The sequence below is a fragment of the Aethalodelphis obliquidens genome, unplaced genomic scaffold (genome assembly GCF_003676395.1).
Source record: "Aethalodelphis obliquidens isolate GAN/ISIS:26980383/991018 unplaced genomic scaffold, ASM367639v1 scaffold38, whole genome shotgun sequence".
Taxonomy (NCBI): domain Eukaryota; kingdom Metazoa; phylum Chordata; class Mammalia; order Artiodactyla; family Delphinidae; genus Aethalodelphis; species Aethalodelphis obliquidens.
This window is the reverse complement of record NW_020837982.1, coordinates 7,584,063-7,596,409: the sequence shown is the minus strand read 5'-3', so window position 1 is coordinate 7,596,409 and position 12,347 is coordinate 7,584,063.

Here is a 12,347-nt window from a genome sequence, read left to right as displayed (position 1 = left end):
CTAAGACCCGGTGCAACCAAATAAATAAATAATTAATTAACTTTAAAAAGTACAGGGCTTCCCTGGTGGCGCAGTGGTTGAGAGTCCGCCTGCCGATGCAGGGGACACGGGTTCGTGTCCCGGTCCAGGAAGATCCCACATGCCACGGAGCAGCTGGGCCCGTGAGCCATGGCTGCTGAGCCTGCGCGTCTGGAGCCTGTGCCCCACAACGGGAGAGGCCACAACAGTGAGAGGCCCGCGTACCGCAAAAAAAAAAAAAAAAAAAAAAAAAAATTTATAATAACTTTCTAATATCTATCATTTGCATTTGCCAACATTCACTTAACCACTGGGTATTTAGTTTCCAATTTATCACCATTGTAAATAATAGTGCAACCAAGTCTCTACATCTCTGATTTTTGTCTTATATCCTGAGTAGTTTCTAGCCCCAATTTGTGCAATGATCTTTTCTAATACATTGATATTCTATTACATTCTCAAGACTAGATTCCTTGTTACCTCATGACAAAATTAAAAATTACTTATATTTTTATATATTTTTACTTATATTTTTATATACCTGTCTCCGGACGCGCAGGCTCAGCGGCCATGGCTCACGGGCCTAGCCGCTCCGCGGCATGTGGGGTCTTCCCAGACCGGGGCACGAACCCGTGTCCCCTGCATCGGCAGGCGGACTCTCAACCACTGCGCCACCAGGGAAGCCCCCTTGTATTTGTTTTTAATTGATTGTAGAAGTTTGGGATATATTTTGGATACTCCAGGATAGCTCTGTACGATGCCAATCTCTTAATTTGTAACTGTCTTTTCACTTTAAAAAAGTTACAAATTACTCATCTATGAAGAGTAGAGATTTTAAATTTTAATGCAGGCAAATTTAGCAGTCTTAAAAATGATTAATGCTTTTTTGGACTTTAAGAATGATTGAAGGAAACCATAAACAAGACGAAAAGACAACCCTCAGAATGGGAGAAAATATTTGCAAATGAAGCAACTGACAAAGGATTAATCGCCAAAATTTACAAGCAGCTCATGCAGCTCAATATCAAAAAAACACCCCAATCCAAAAATGGGCAGAAGACCTAAATAGACATTTCTCCAAATAAGATATACACATTGCCAGCAAACGCATGAAAGAATGCTCAACATCATTAATCATTAGAGAAATGCAAATCAAAACTACAATGAAATATCAACTCACACCAGTCAGAATGGCCATCATCAAAAAATCTACAAACAATAAATGCTGGAGAGGGTGTGGAGAAAAGGGAACCCTCTTGCACTGTTGGTGGGAATGTAAATTGATACAGCCACTATGGAGAACAGTATGGAGGTTCCTTAAAAAACTAAAAATAGAACTACCATATGACCCAGCAATCCCACTACTGGGCATATACTCTGAGAAAACCATACTTCAAAAAGAGTCTTGTACCTGCCGCGGAGCGACTGGGCCCGTGAGCCACAACTACTGAGCCTGCGCGTCTGGAGCCTGTGCTCCGCAACAGGAGAGGCCGCGATAGTGAGAGGCCCGCGCACTGCGATGAAGAGTGGCCCCCGCTTTCCACAACTAGAGAAAGCCCTCGCACGGAAACGAAGACCCCACACAGAAAAAATAAAAAAATTAAATTAAAAAAAAAAAAAAAGAGTCACGTACCACAATGTTCATTGCAGCTCTATTTACAATAGCCAGGACATGGAAGCAACCTAAGTGTCCATCAACAGATGAATGGATAAAGAAGATGTGGCACATATATACAATGGAATATTTTCTTTTACAAATAAAAATCTTTCTTTTTATACTCAGCCATAAAAAGAAACAAAATTGAGTTATTTGTAGTGAAGTGGATGGACCTAGAGTCTGCCATACAGAGTGAAGTAAGTCAGAAAGAGAAAAACAAATACCATATGCTAACGCATATCTATGGAATCTTAAAAAAAAAAAATGGAACTGATGAACCTAGTGGCAGGGTGGGAATAAAGATGTAGACATAGAGAATGCACTTGAGGACACGGTGGAGCAGGGAGGGGGAAGCTGTGGCGAAGTGAGAATAGCATCGACATATATCACTACTGAATGTAAAATAGCTAGTGGGAAGCAGCAGCATAGCACAGGGAGATCACCTTGCAATGACCTAGAGAGGTGGGATAGGGAGGGTGGGAGGGAGGCTCAAGAGGAAGGGGATATGGAGATATATATATGCATATGGCTGGTTCACTTTGTTGTACAACAGAAACTAACGCAGTATTGTGAAGCAATTATACTCCAATAAAGATCTATTAAAAATAATAATAAAATCCTTATGATAACATATAAAAGGCACATTATTGGTTTTTTATTTAATTAATAAATACGTTTACAAATCACAAAAACCAAAGCTCTTGGGGGTCTTCAAAATTTTAAGAATGTAAATGTATCCTGAAACCAAAAGTTTGAGATATGTTGTCCTAAAATACAAACATACATGAAAATGATTCACATCAAATGGAAAATGGCTCCTTTGAGAAAGGAACTGGAATGTGCTTTAGTGGTATTTATAACATTTAAAATTTTTTTTGAGAGAGAAGTGACACAATAAGGTAACAAAATAATATAATTTAATTTTTGTAGAGAGTACATATGCATCTAAAATTATTCACCATATTATAGTGTATGCTTGAAATTATTCCTAATTAATTTTTTTAATTTTTAAATGATCTGAAAGTATGATTTGCCATTGGGTTTGATCAAAATGTGGGAAACACATGTATTTTCTCTCTAAACACAAAGAAGATCTGGATGATATATTTTTAATTTAAAAATAGTCTTTTGAAAGACTAGAAGGAAAAAGGATCAGATACCAGAGGTGGAAAGTGAACCCTTAGCAGCAAGGAGTTGAACTGGTGGCCTCTGGGACTACTGGGAAGCTTAGGGGTTTGGGACTTTACCTCCCATCAAGCCAGGAGTTGAAGTCAGAGGACTCATCTCAGTGGGATGTAGAACTGGACTTCCTGTGCATGAAAAATAAAAGACCTGAATGGAACCTGGGAAGTTTCCACCCTCTGACCCAAAGTCATAGCTGGAAGTGAACTCCCTGTCCTCGAACCTTTCATATTTCACATCTCCTTATTCCTATGTGCCATGACTTAGGAAAAATCATCAGGCTGACCTTTTACCTCACTTCAGATGTTAGATCTGAACATTCTGCTACTTGGAACATTTATTCAATTTTTTTATTTTAACGATTACATTTTTCATTTGCAAGAACTCCAACTGGTTCTTTTACACAACTGTCCTTGTTTCATGGATTGCTACCCTGCGATATTTCTCTGAAGATACTCTTACAATTATCTGGAGGTCTTGTTCTTCCTCAGTTTGGTCTATTTCCTTGGGTGTAAGTTCTTCCTTTTGTTTAGTTCTCTATTCATCATCACACTTTCATGATTTTATGTTTTTGAAATAGCTGGTGATTCCTGATGTATGCACTTCTGTTTGTAGCTGAGATTCCCTATTTAACTATCCTTTGTCTCTGTATATCACTGGCTTGGGTGAGGGTGAAGTTAAAATGCATTCTGCACTGTTTTCGGTAAGAGTTAGGTCTAAATAAGAATTTTTACCAGGATAAGGGACTGCAGCAGCTGGTTCCTCTGGGTATGAGTGTTCCTTGTTTTCCCCAGATTTCACTAGCAACTCAGGGCACTTCTCTGTCTCCAACCTGACCTTCCATACTTTGTCCCTCCCACCTGCAGGCAAATAACCCCCTCACTGCTACCTGACCCAAAGGAGTTACACTATTGCTGCTCTCACTGCAGAACCACAATCACCCTGTCAGGCAGTCCTGGGTCCCTTCTTGCTCTAGAGTCCATCACTTCTGGGTGCAAGACACACCTCATACTGCACCCACCAGGTAAGTAGTATCCTGTAAACACAGGGAGGTGGGAGAGCATAGATAGGCAAACCAAACCAAGGGACAGAAGCCAAGGAGGAGATATCCCCTGAGCTGGGTCTGGAAGGACAGGAAGAAGGAGTTATGTTGATAAAAAAAAGTAAGAAGGAAAACTGAGGCAAAGGGAATGGTATGAATAAAAGCACAGGAACTTTAAACAGCACGGTATATGCAGTTTTAGGCAGTCTGAAATAATTAGAGTGGTGAGCGATGATGCCATCAAGGCAGTGTCACAGGTTGCGTTCTCCAGAAGCAGCTGCTGAGATGGAGTTTGGAGTGTAATGTGTTTATTAGGGATAGACACAAGTGAAGGAACACGCCTTCCCAGCTCTGGCAGGAAAGGGTAGGAGCAGCCCACAATGATCTCCTTCCCCATTCAGGACTCTACCCCATACTCCAGATCTCTAGCCCATAGGAAAGACATCGCTCCCCCCCGCTCCAGCCGTTTTCTACTGAGGGAGGCACTGATGAGCCCCCTAACTCCGCCCCAGTTCCAGCTGTCTCCCGAAGCTCGTCCATCCCTGTGTGCCGGGGGTCTAAGGCAAACAGCACCAAAGAGGGATAAAATCCATCCGAAGCGCATCGGCTCCGCCAAGGAAGCCCGGCTAAAGTGCTAAGGAGAACCTCAGCCACTCCAAAGCCAAAGCGACAGGCGCGGGGCAGAAGCCAATGGGAAGTCTTGCGGGGGAGGGCCTCCTGTTTGATTGACCAACGGGAGGCCCTGGTTGATAGGTCCTTGTAAATCCGGACCTCTCGGTCGGCCCTTCACCCCTTTCAAGACCCCGGGAGGGGCTGACCAAAGACGCACACCCCTCCTGGGCCGACAGCCAATGAGGAGACCGGAAAGGCGGGACTCCTGCAGAACTAGCTAATGAAAAGCTCGGAGGAGCGCTCTAATTATCCTTCCCCAAACGCCGCGGAGCGACGCCCGCTGGTTCCGCTGGTTGCGCGCGCCATCCAGTGGCGGTCTGGCAGAAATCTCAGCGTCATTATTAGAAACTTAAAATCTGCTTCCTACCTTCGTAGTGTTCCCCAAGCTCAGAAGAAAGGACGTCCCTGTTGACCCTCCCGGTCCACTGGAGAGCAAACAGTCCCGGACCCTCTTATTCTTCCTTAAAACTAAGTAATTCTTTCCCACGAGCACCAGGCGCCCGCTCCCACTGCCCGGGCTGTCTCCTTTGTGAAGGCGTTTGATGCAAAATTTCTAAATAAAATACGAGCAGATTAAGTCCAGGATTACATTTTTTTTAAACAATGCGCAATGACAACAGTCAGTTCGTTAAATGAACAAAGGCACTGATAAATTTAACATCAATTACTTAGTTTAAAAACAAAAAAATTCTCAGTAAACTAGGTATTCAAAGAAACCTTAATTCAATAAAGACTCGGAAGACCACAATGAATCTCAAACTGTGTGATACACCAGAAGAATTCCTGTTAAAGTCGAGACGGATATTAATACCCCTACTCTCATCAATTTCATTTAAAGTTTTGGAGAGCCTGACCAAGCTATAAGACTTTAGAGGGGGCAGGTCAGTTAACTGGAAAGAAAAAAGTAAGAAACTATCAGTATGTCAGGTAAAATGATTTATAGCTGAAAAACCTGAAAAATCCACTAAAAACTAAAGAATTCAGTAAGGTATTTGGAAGAAAGATATATTTGTGTGCAGAATGTGTTATGTACGGGTATACAGAAAGAAAGAGGGAAAGAAATGAAAGAAGGCTATGGCTTTCCTATATTCTAGCGTCAAAGACTTAAAAGATGTTGTGGAGGAAAAGAAGATCCCATTCACCAGAAAAGGGGAGACAAAATTTTTGTTATATGGAGATAAATGTATACTCAGAAACATAAAAAGAATCAATTGAAACTATTAATAACAATAAGAGGATAGTGTAGGGGACTTCCCTGCTGGTGCAGTGGATAAGACTCCATGATCCCAATGCAGGGGGCACAGGTTCGATCCCTAGTGGGGGAACTAAGTTCCCATGCGCCACATGGCACAGCCAAAAAAAAAAAAAGAAATTTCACATCAATTGTATATGAAGATCATAAACTCTTCAAGAAAAGAAATATAACCAACTGTAAAAGCTCAAGAATCAGAATGGTTATTCTGATTGCTAGAAGACAGTGGAGTAATGCCTTCAAATTTCTGTGGAAATAAATATTTACAATCCAGAATTTCCAGCCGAAATGGTAATCTAGTGTACAGGCAGAATAGAGACATTTTCAGATATGAAAGGACTCAAAAAGGTTGTCTCCATTCTTTCTTAAGAAGCTCCTGGAGGTACCAGCCCCAGCAAAATCAAGGGTTACATCAAGAACAAGGAGTTCATGGGATCCAGAAAAGCACAGGTTTAGCCCAGGAGAGCAGCAAAACAGAAATCCCTGTATAATGGTTGTACAGGTAAACCTAGAAAGCAACCAGGACAAATTGGAGCAAAAAGACAAAGCTTTTTGCCAGGAAAAAAGTAAACTCAATAGGACTTCAAGAACGCAATGAGACTGTATATGAGAAAGTAGATAAGTTACAACTGAGGTAACTATTCTCTCTGGGGAAAAACATAAAGCTGTATAAGAAAGAAAATGAAATTCTACTTGATAGTGAGCAAAATTTATATCATTATAATGACTAGTACACCTTGATTGCTCACATAACTGAAAATACTGTTGAAAGAGGGAAGGAGGGTTAAGAGAACTACTTCCATCTGTCCTTAGAGAAAGACACTAAATATACTAAAATTGATCAATAAATATCAATATAAGGATATCATCAAACAATATGGCAGGAACAACCAGGGGGGTTAAATGCTTAAGGAGTTAAAAGTGATTGCTGGGACTTCCCTGGTGGCACAGTGGTTAAGAATCTGCCTGCCAATGCAGAGGACACGGGTTCGATCCCTGGTCAGGGAAGATCCCACATGCCGCGGAGCAACTAAGCCTGTGCACCACAACTACTGAGCCTGTGAGCCACAACTATTGAAGCCCACGCGCCTAGAGCCCGTGCTCCACAAGAGAAGACACCACAATGAGAAGCCCGCGCACCACAACAAAGAGTAGCCCCTGCTCGCTGCAACTAGAGAAAGCCCGCGCCCAGCAACGAAGACCCAACGCAGCCAAAAATAAAATTAATTAATTTTTTAAAAAACGATAGTGAGGCAGAAAAAAATGGCGAAACCCTGGTTCCCTGATGGCATCACTGAGCCCCTAAACTGCCTACCTTCAGACTTCGTATTTGTTAAAAGATAATTTTCAAAGTAAGGTAAAATCATGGCTCTCATATATTATAAAAATGAACTTGTGTTAAAGATTTTAACACTGCCAAGGTGTTACAGTCCAAAGAACAGATACATATTTAGATGAGGAATATTGAAATGTACAAACAAACTGGTTTTGCCATTGAGGGGGACAGTAGAGGAGAGTTATCCCTCTACTGGGCATAATTCATTTGTATGTCTATAGACTAGAATTATTTTGTTTTGCTATCAGTTATCTAAAACTTACAAAGTTGTAAAATAAATCCGATAGAATCAGAATAACCCATTGTGTTCTAGACAATGCAGTTTTCCACTGATGCCCTAATTTTTCCCTGCATGTCACATGTAACAAATATTCTCCCATCTTTTCAAGCCATTGTTAGTTGGCTTTTTATTTCCTGTAGCTGAATATATTCCTAGCTGATAGAACCGATAAATTTGACTAAACTTAAAAAACTTTAACTTTGCACAGCATAAAAGGAGCCAAAAGATGAGAACAAACTGAAGGAACACTGCCAACATGAATGCCAAAGGACTAATTTCCTTAATATTAAAAAATCAAACCAGAATGAAAAAGACCAACAACCCAAGAGAAAATGACAAAGGGCATTAACAATTCACAGAAAAAGAAATGCAAATACCTTCTAAACATAGGGAAGATGCTCAATCACACCCATGAGTTTTGAAAAATGTAAATTAAAACTATAATGTAATATTATAGTTCACCTATCAGAAAGGCCAAAGTATAGAAGTTGATTGATAGTGAGGGAAATAAGGTACTTTCATACATTCTTGTAGAGTGGTAAATTAATGTAGGCTGTGTTAAGGGCAGCTTGGCAGAACCGATCAAAATGCAAAATGCACATTCCCCTTGTTACAATAATACTTCAGGCATTTATCCTGTAGATATACTTGCCTGTAAACACAAAGACTTATGTAGAAGAATATTCTTTGCAGCACTGCTTGCAGTTGCAAAAGACTGGTTAAGTAATCATTCAAACATACATAAAATGGAATACTATGCAACCATTTAAATAATGGGGTAGAGTAGTAGTATTAGAAGTCAGTGGGAGGGTTCCCCTTTCTCCACATTCCTGCCAACACTTGTAACCTTTGGCTTTATGATAAGAGCCATCCTAACAGGTGGGAGGTGCCAAGTCACTGTGGTTTTGATTTGCATTTCCCTGATGATTAGTCATGTTGAGCACTTTTTCTTGTACCTATCGGCCATTTGTAACTATTCATCTGAGAAATGTTTATTCAGGTCCCTTTGCCCATTTTGTAACTGGGCTATTTGGGTTTCTGCTATTAAGTTGTATAAGTTCCTTATACATTTTGGACATTACATCATATCAGGTACGTGGCTTACAAAACCCGTTCGATAGGTTCCCTGTTTGCTGTGTTGATTGTTTCCTTTGCTGTGCAGCTTTTTAGTTTGATGTAATCCCACTTGTTTGGTTCTGTTGCCTATGCTTTTACTGTCATATCCAAAATAATTGTTGCCTTTTCCCTGTGTTTTCTTAGATTAGTTTTTAAGGTTTCAGGTGTTACATTTAAGTCTAATCCATTTTGAATTTTTTTTTTTTTTTTTTTTTTTTTTTTTAGGTACGCAAGCCTCTCACTGTTGCGGCCTCTCCCGTTGTGGAGCACAGGCTCCAGACGCGCAGGCTCAGCGGCCATGGCTCATGGGCCCAGCCGCTCCGCGGCATGTGGGATCTTCCCGGACCGGGGCACGAACCCACGTCCCCTGCATCGGTAGGCAGACACTCAACCACTGCGCCACCACGGAAGCCCTTGAATTGATTTTTAATGTGGTGTGAAATAAGGGTCCAATTTTATCCACAGTTGTTGGAAATATAAACTGATACAGCCATTATGGAAAATGGTATGAAGTCTCCTTAAAAATTAAAAATAGAACTGCTATATGATCCAGCAATCTCATTTCTGGGTATATCACCAGAGGAACTGAAATCGGAATATTGAAGAGATATCTGCGCTCCCATGTTTACTACAGCATTATTCACAATAAATGGCCATGAATAGATGAATGGATAAAGAGAATGTGGTATATATATAAAATGCAATATTATTAAGGCTTTTGAAAAAAGAAGGAAATCCTGCCATTTGCAACAACATGGATGAACCTGGAAGACATTATACTAACGGAAATAAGCCAGACGCAGAAAAACAAATACTGCATGATCTCACTTGCATGTGGAATCTAAAATAGTCAAATTCATGTAAAAGAATGAAATTAAAACATTTCCTCACAACTAATACAAAAATAAACTCAAAATGGATTAAAGACATAAATGAAAGACCGGAAACCATAAAACTCCTAGAAGAAAACACAGGCAGAACCCTCTTTGACATAAATCATAGCAATATTTTTTTTGGATCTGTCTCCTAAGGCAAAGGAAACAAAAGCAAAAATAAACAAATGGGACCTAATTAAACTTAAAAGCTTTTGCACAGCAAAGGAAACCAGTGACAAAATGAAAAGACAACCTACTGAATGGGAGAAAATATTTGCAAATCATATGACTGATAAGAGGTTAATATCCAAAATATATACACAGTTCATACAACTCAATTTAAAAAAAAAAACATTTAAAAAATGGGCAAAAGACCTGAATAGACATTTTTCCAAAGAAGATAGCCAACAGGCACATGAAAAGATGCTCAACATCACTAATTATCAGAGAGATGCAACTAAAAACCACAATGAGATATCACCTCACACCTCTCAGAATGGCTATCATCAAAAAGATTACAAGTAACAAACGCTGGTGAGGATGTGGAGAAAAGCAAACCCTAGCACACTGTTGGTCAGAATGTAAATTGGTGCAGCCATTATGGAAAAGACTATGGAGTTTCCTTAAAAACTAAAAATAGAACTAACATATGATCCAACAATTCCATGCCTGGATGTATATCCAAGGAAAACAAAAACACTAATTCAAAACGATACATGTACCCCAATGTTCATAGCAGCATTATATGCAATAGCCAAGATATGGAAGCAACTTAAGTGTTTATCAACAGATCAATAGATAAAGAAGATATGAGAAATACATATATATATTCACATATATATGATGGAATATTACTCAGCCAGAAAAAAGAATGAAATTTTGTCATTTGCAACAACATAGATGGACCTGCAAGGTATTACACTTAGTGGAATAAGTCAAAGAAAGTCAAATACTGTGTTTTCACTTATATGTAGAATCTAAAAAAAATAAAACAAATGAATGAATGAAACAAAAAGAAGCAGACTCACAGATATAGAGAACAAACCAGTGGGGAGAGGGAAGGGGTAGGGGATTAAATGGCATAAACTACTACGTATAAAATAAATAAGCTACAAGGATATATTGCACAGCACAGGGAATATAGCCAATATTTTATAATAACTTTATATGGAGTATAATCTACAAAAATATCGAATCACTATGTTGTATACCTGAAACTAATAAAATATTATAAATCAACTATACTTCAATAAAATAAAATATTCAAACTCATAGAAGCAGGGATATAATGGTGGTTGCCAGATGGTAGGGAGAGGGTTAGTGAATGAGGTGACATTTGTCCAATAGTACGAAGCTTGAATAACTTCTGGAGATCTAAGGTACAGTATAGTAATATAGTTAACAGTGCTGTATTGTGTATTTGAAATTTGCTAAGAGTGGATCTTAAGTATTCTCACCAAGAAGAAGGAGAGAAAGAAGAAGGAAGAGAAGGAGGAGGTGGTGGAAGAGCAGGGGGAGAAGGAGGAAGAGGAGGGGGCGGAGGAGGAAATGGTAACTAATGTGAGGCTACAAAAATGTTAATTAGCTTGATTGTGGTGATCGTTTCACAATATACACATATATTAAAACATTGAGTTGTATACCTTAAATATATACTACAATTTTTATTTGTCAATTATACCTTAATAAAGCTGTTTTTTAAAGTCAGTAGGAAAAAGGTCAGTAAGAACATGTAGAGTATCAATATCTCTCCAGCATCATTATTAATTTTTCCACATTCATTAAATGGCCAGGTATTTTTAGGTTATCAGCATGTCCCAGGTTTCCATACACTCATTTACCTTTAATAAACAGGGTTCTGTAGTAGACACCTGCTGGGAACCTGCCCAGGTCCCAACGACCCTTTAACTGCTCTTTGTGGTGGCCACATGCCCCAATCCCCTGGCTTTAGCTGATTGGACTAGGAGGTTATCACCTGACCTTCTTGGGCCAATCAGATTCTCCCTCATGGGACTCTGAATAGAACTAAATACTGGCCCTGGACTGACTCTTTAATGAGAGTGATGTGGGCCTGTGTGCTATGGAAAGGTTTTTAGCAGAGAAAATAAGAAACCTGGTCTATCCATCTGGGTCCAATCAGGAGAGAGAAACCACATAGTAGCCTGAATAAGGAAAGTTTAACAAAAAGAATTATTAACTATAACAGGGTTGGAGTAATGAGGGATTGACTGCTGGGAAGTGAAGAGAACGCTGAAGAATACAGGAATAGCAGAAGTAAGCAGCCACCACCCCTGGGGCAGAGATCTAGTGCCTGAGGAAGGGGCTCCCCCTAGGCCTGAGACCCAGAGCCTGTTGGCCTTGGGTCACTCGATGGAAAAAGAAAAGGAGTCACCATGGTCCCACACCAGCAGAACTTGCTGGAAACCCACCCTCTGTTCTCAGGGAAGTGTTTCACTGGAGGCACAAGGCTATGAACCACCTGGCACTGGGGGAGGCAGGAGAGGGGAGATGGAGGAGGCCACCGAGGGGACCTAACCACTGGCAGACCCAAGAGCTGGACCCAGGAAATCTGAGGTTCCTCACCCTCCGCTCCTGCTGCCTTCCCTGCTAGAAGCTGCCTCAGGTACACGGCCTTGAGATAGTAATGTGTAGCTGAGAGGTCTGGCTGTACATGACTGAACCGAGTTAGGACCTCTGTATACACTTTTTTTTTTTTTTTTTTTTTGCAATACGCGGGCCTCTCCCGTTGCGGAGCACAGGCTCCGGACGCGCAGGCTCAGCGGCCACGGCTCACGGGCCCAGCCGCTCCGTGGCATGTGGGATCTTCCCGGACCGGGGCACGAACCCGTGTCCCCTGCATCGGCAGGCGGACTCTCAACCACTGCGCCACCAGGGAAGCCCCCTGTATACACTTTTA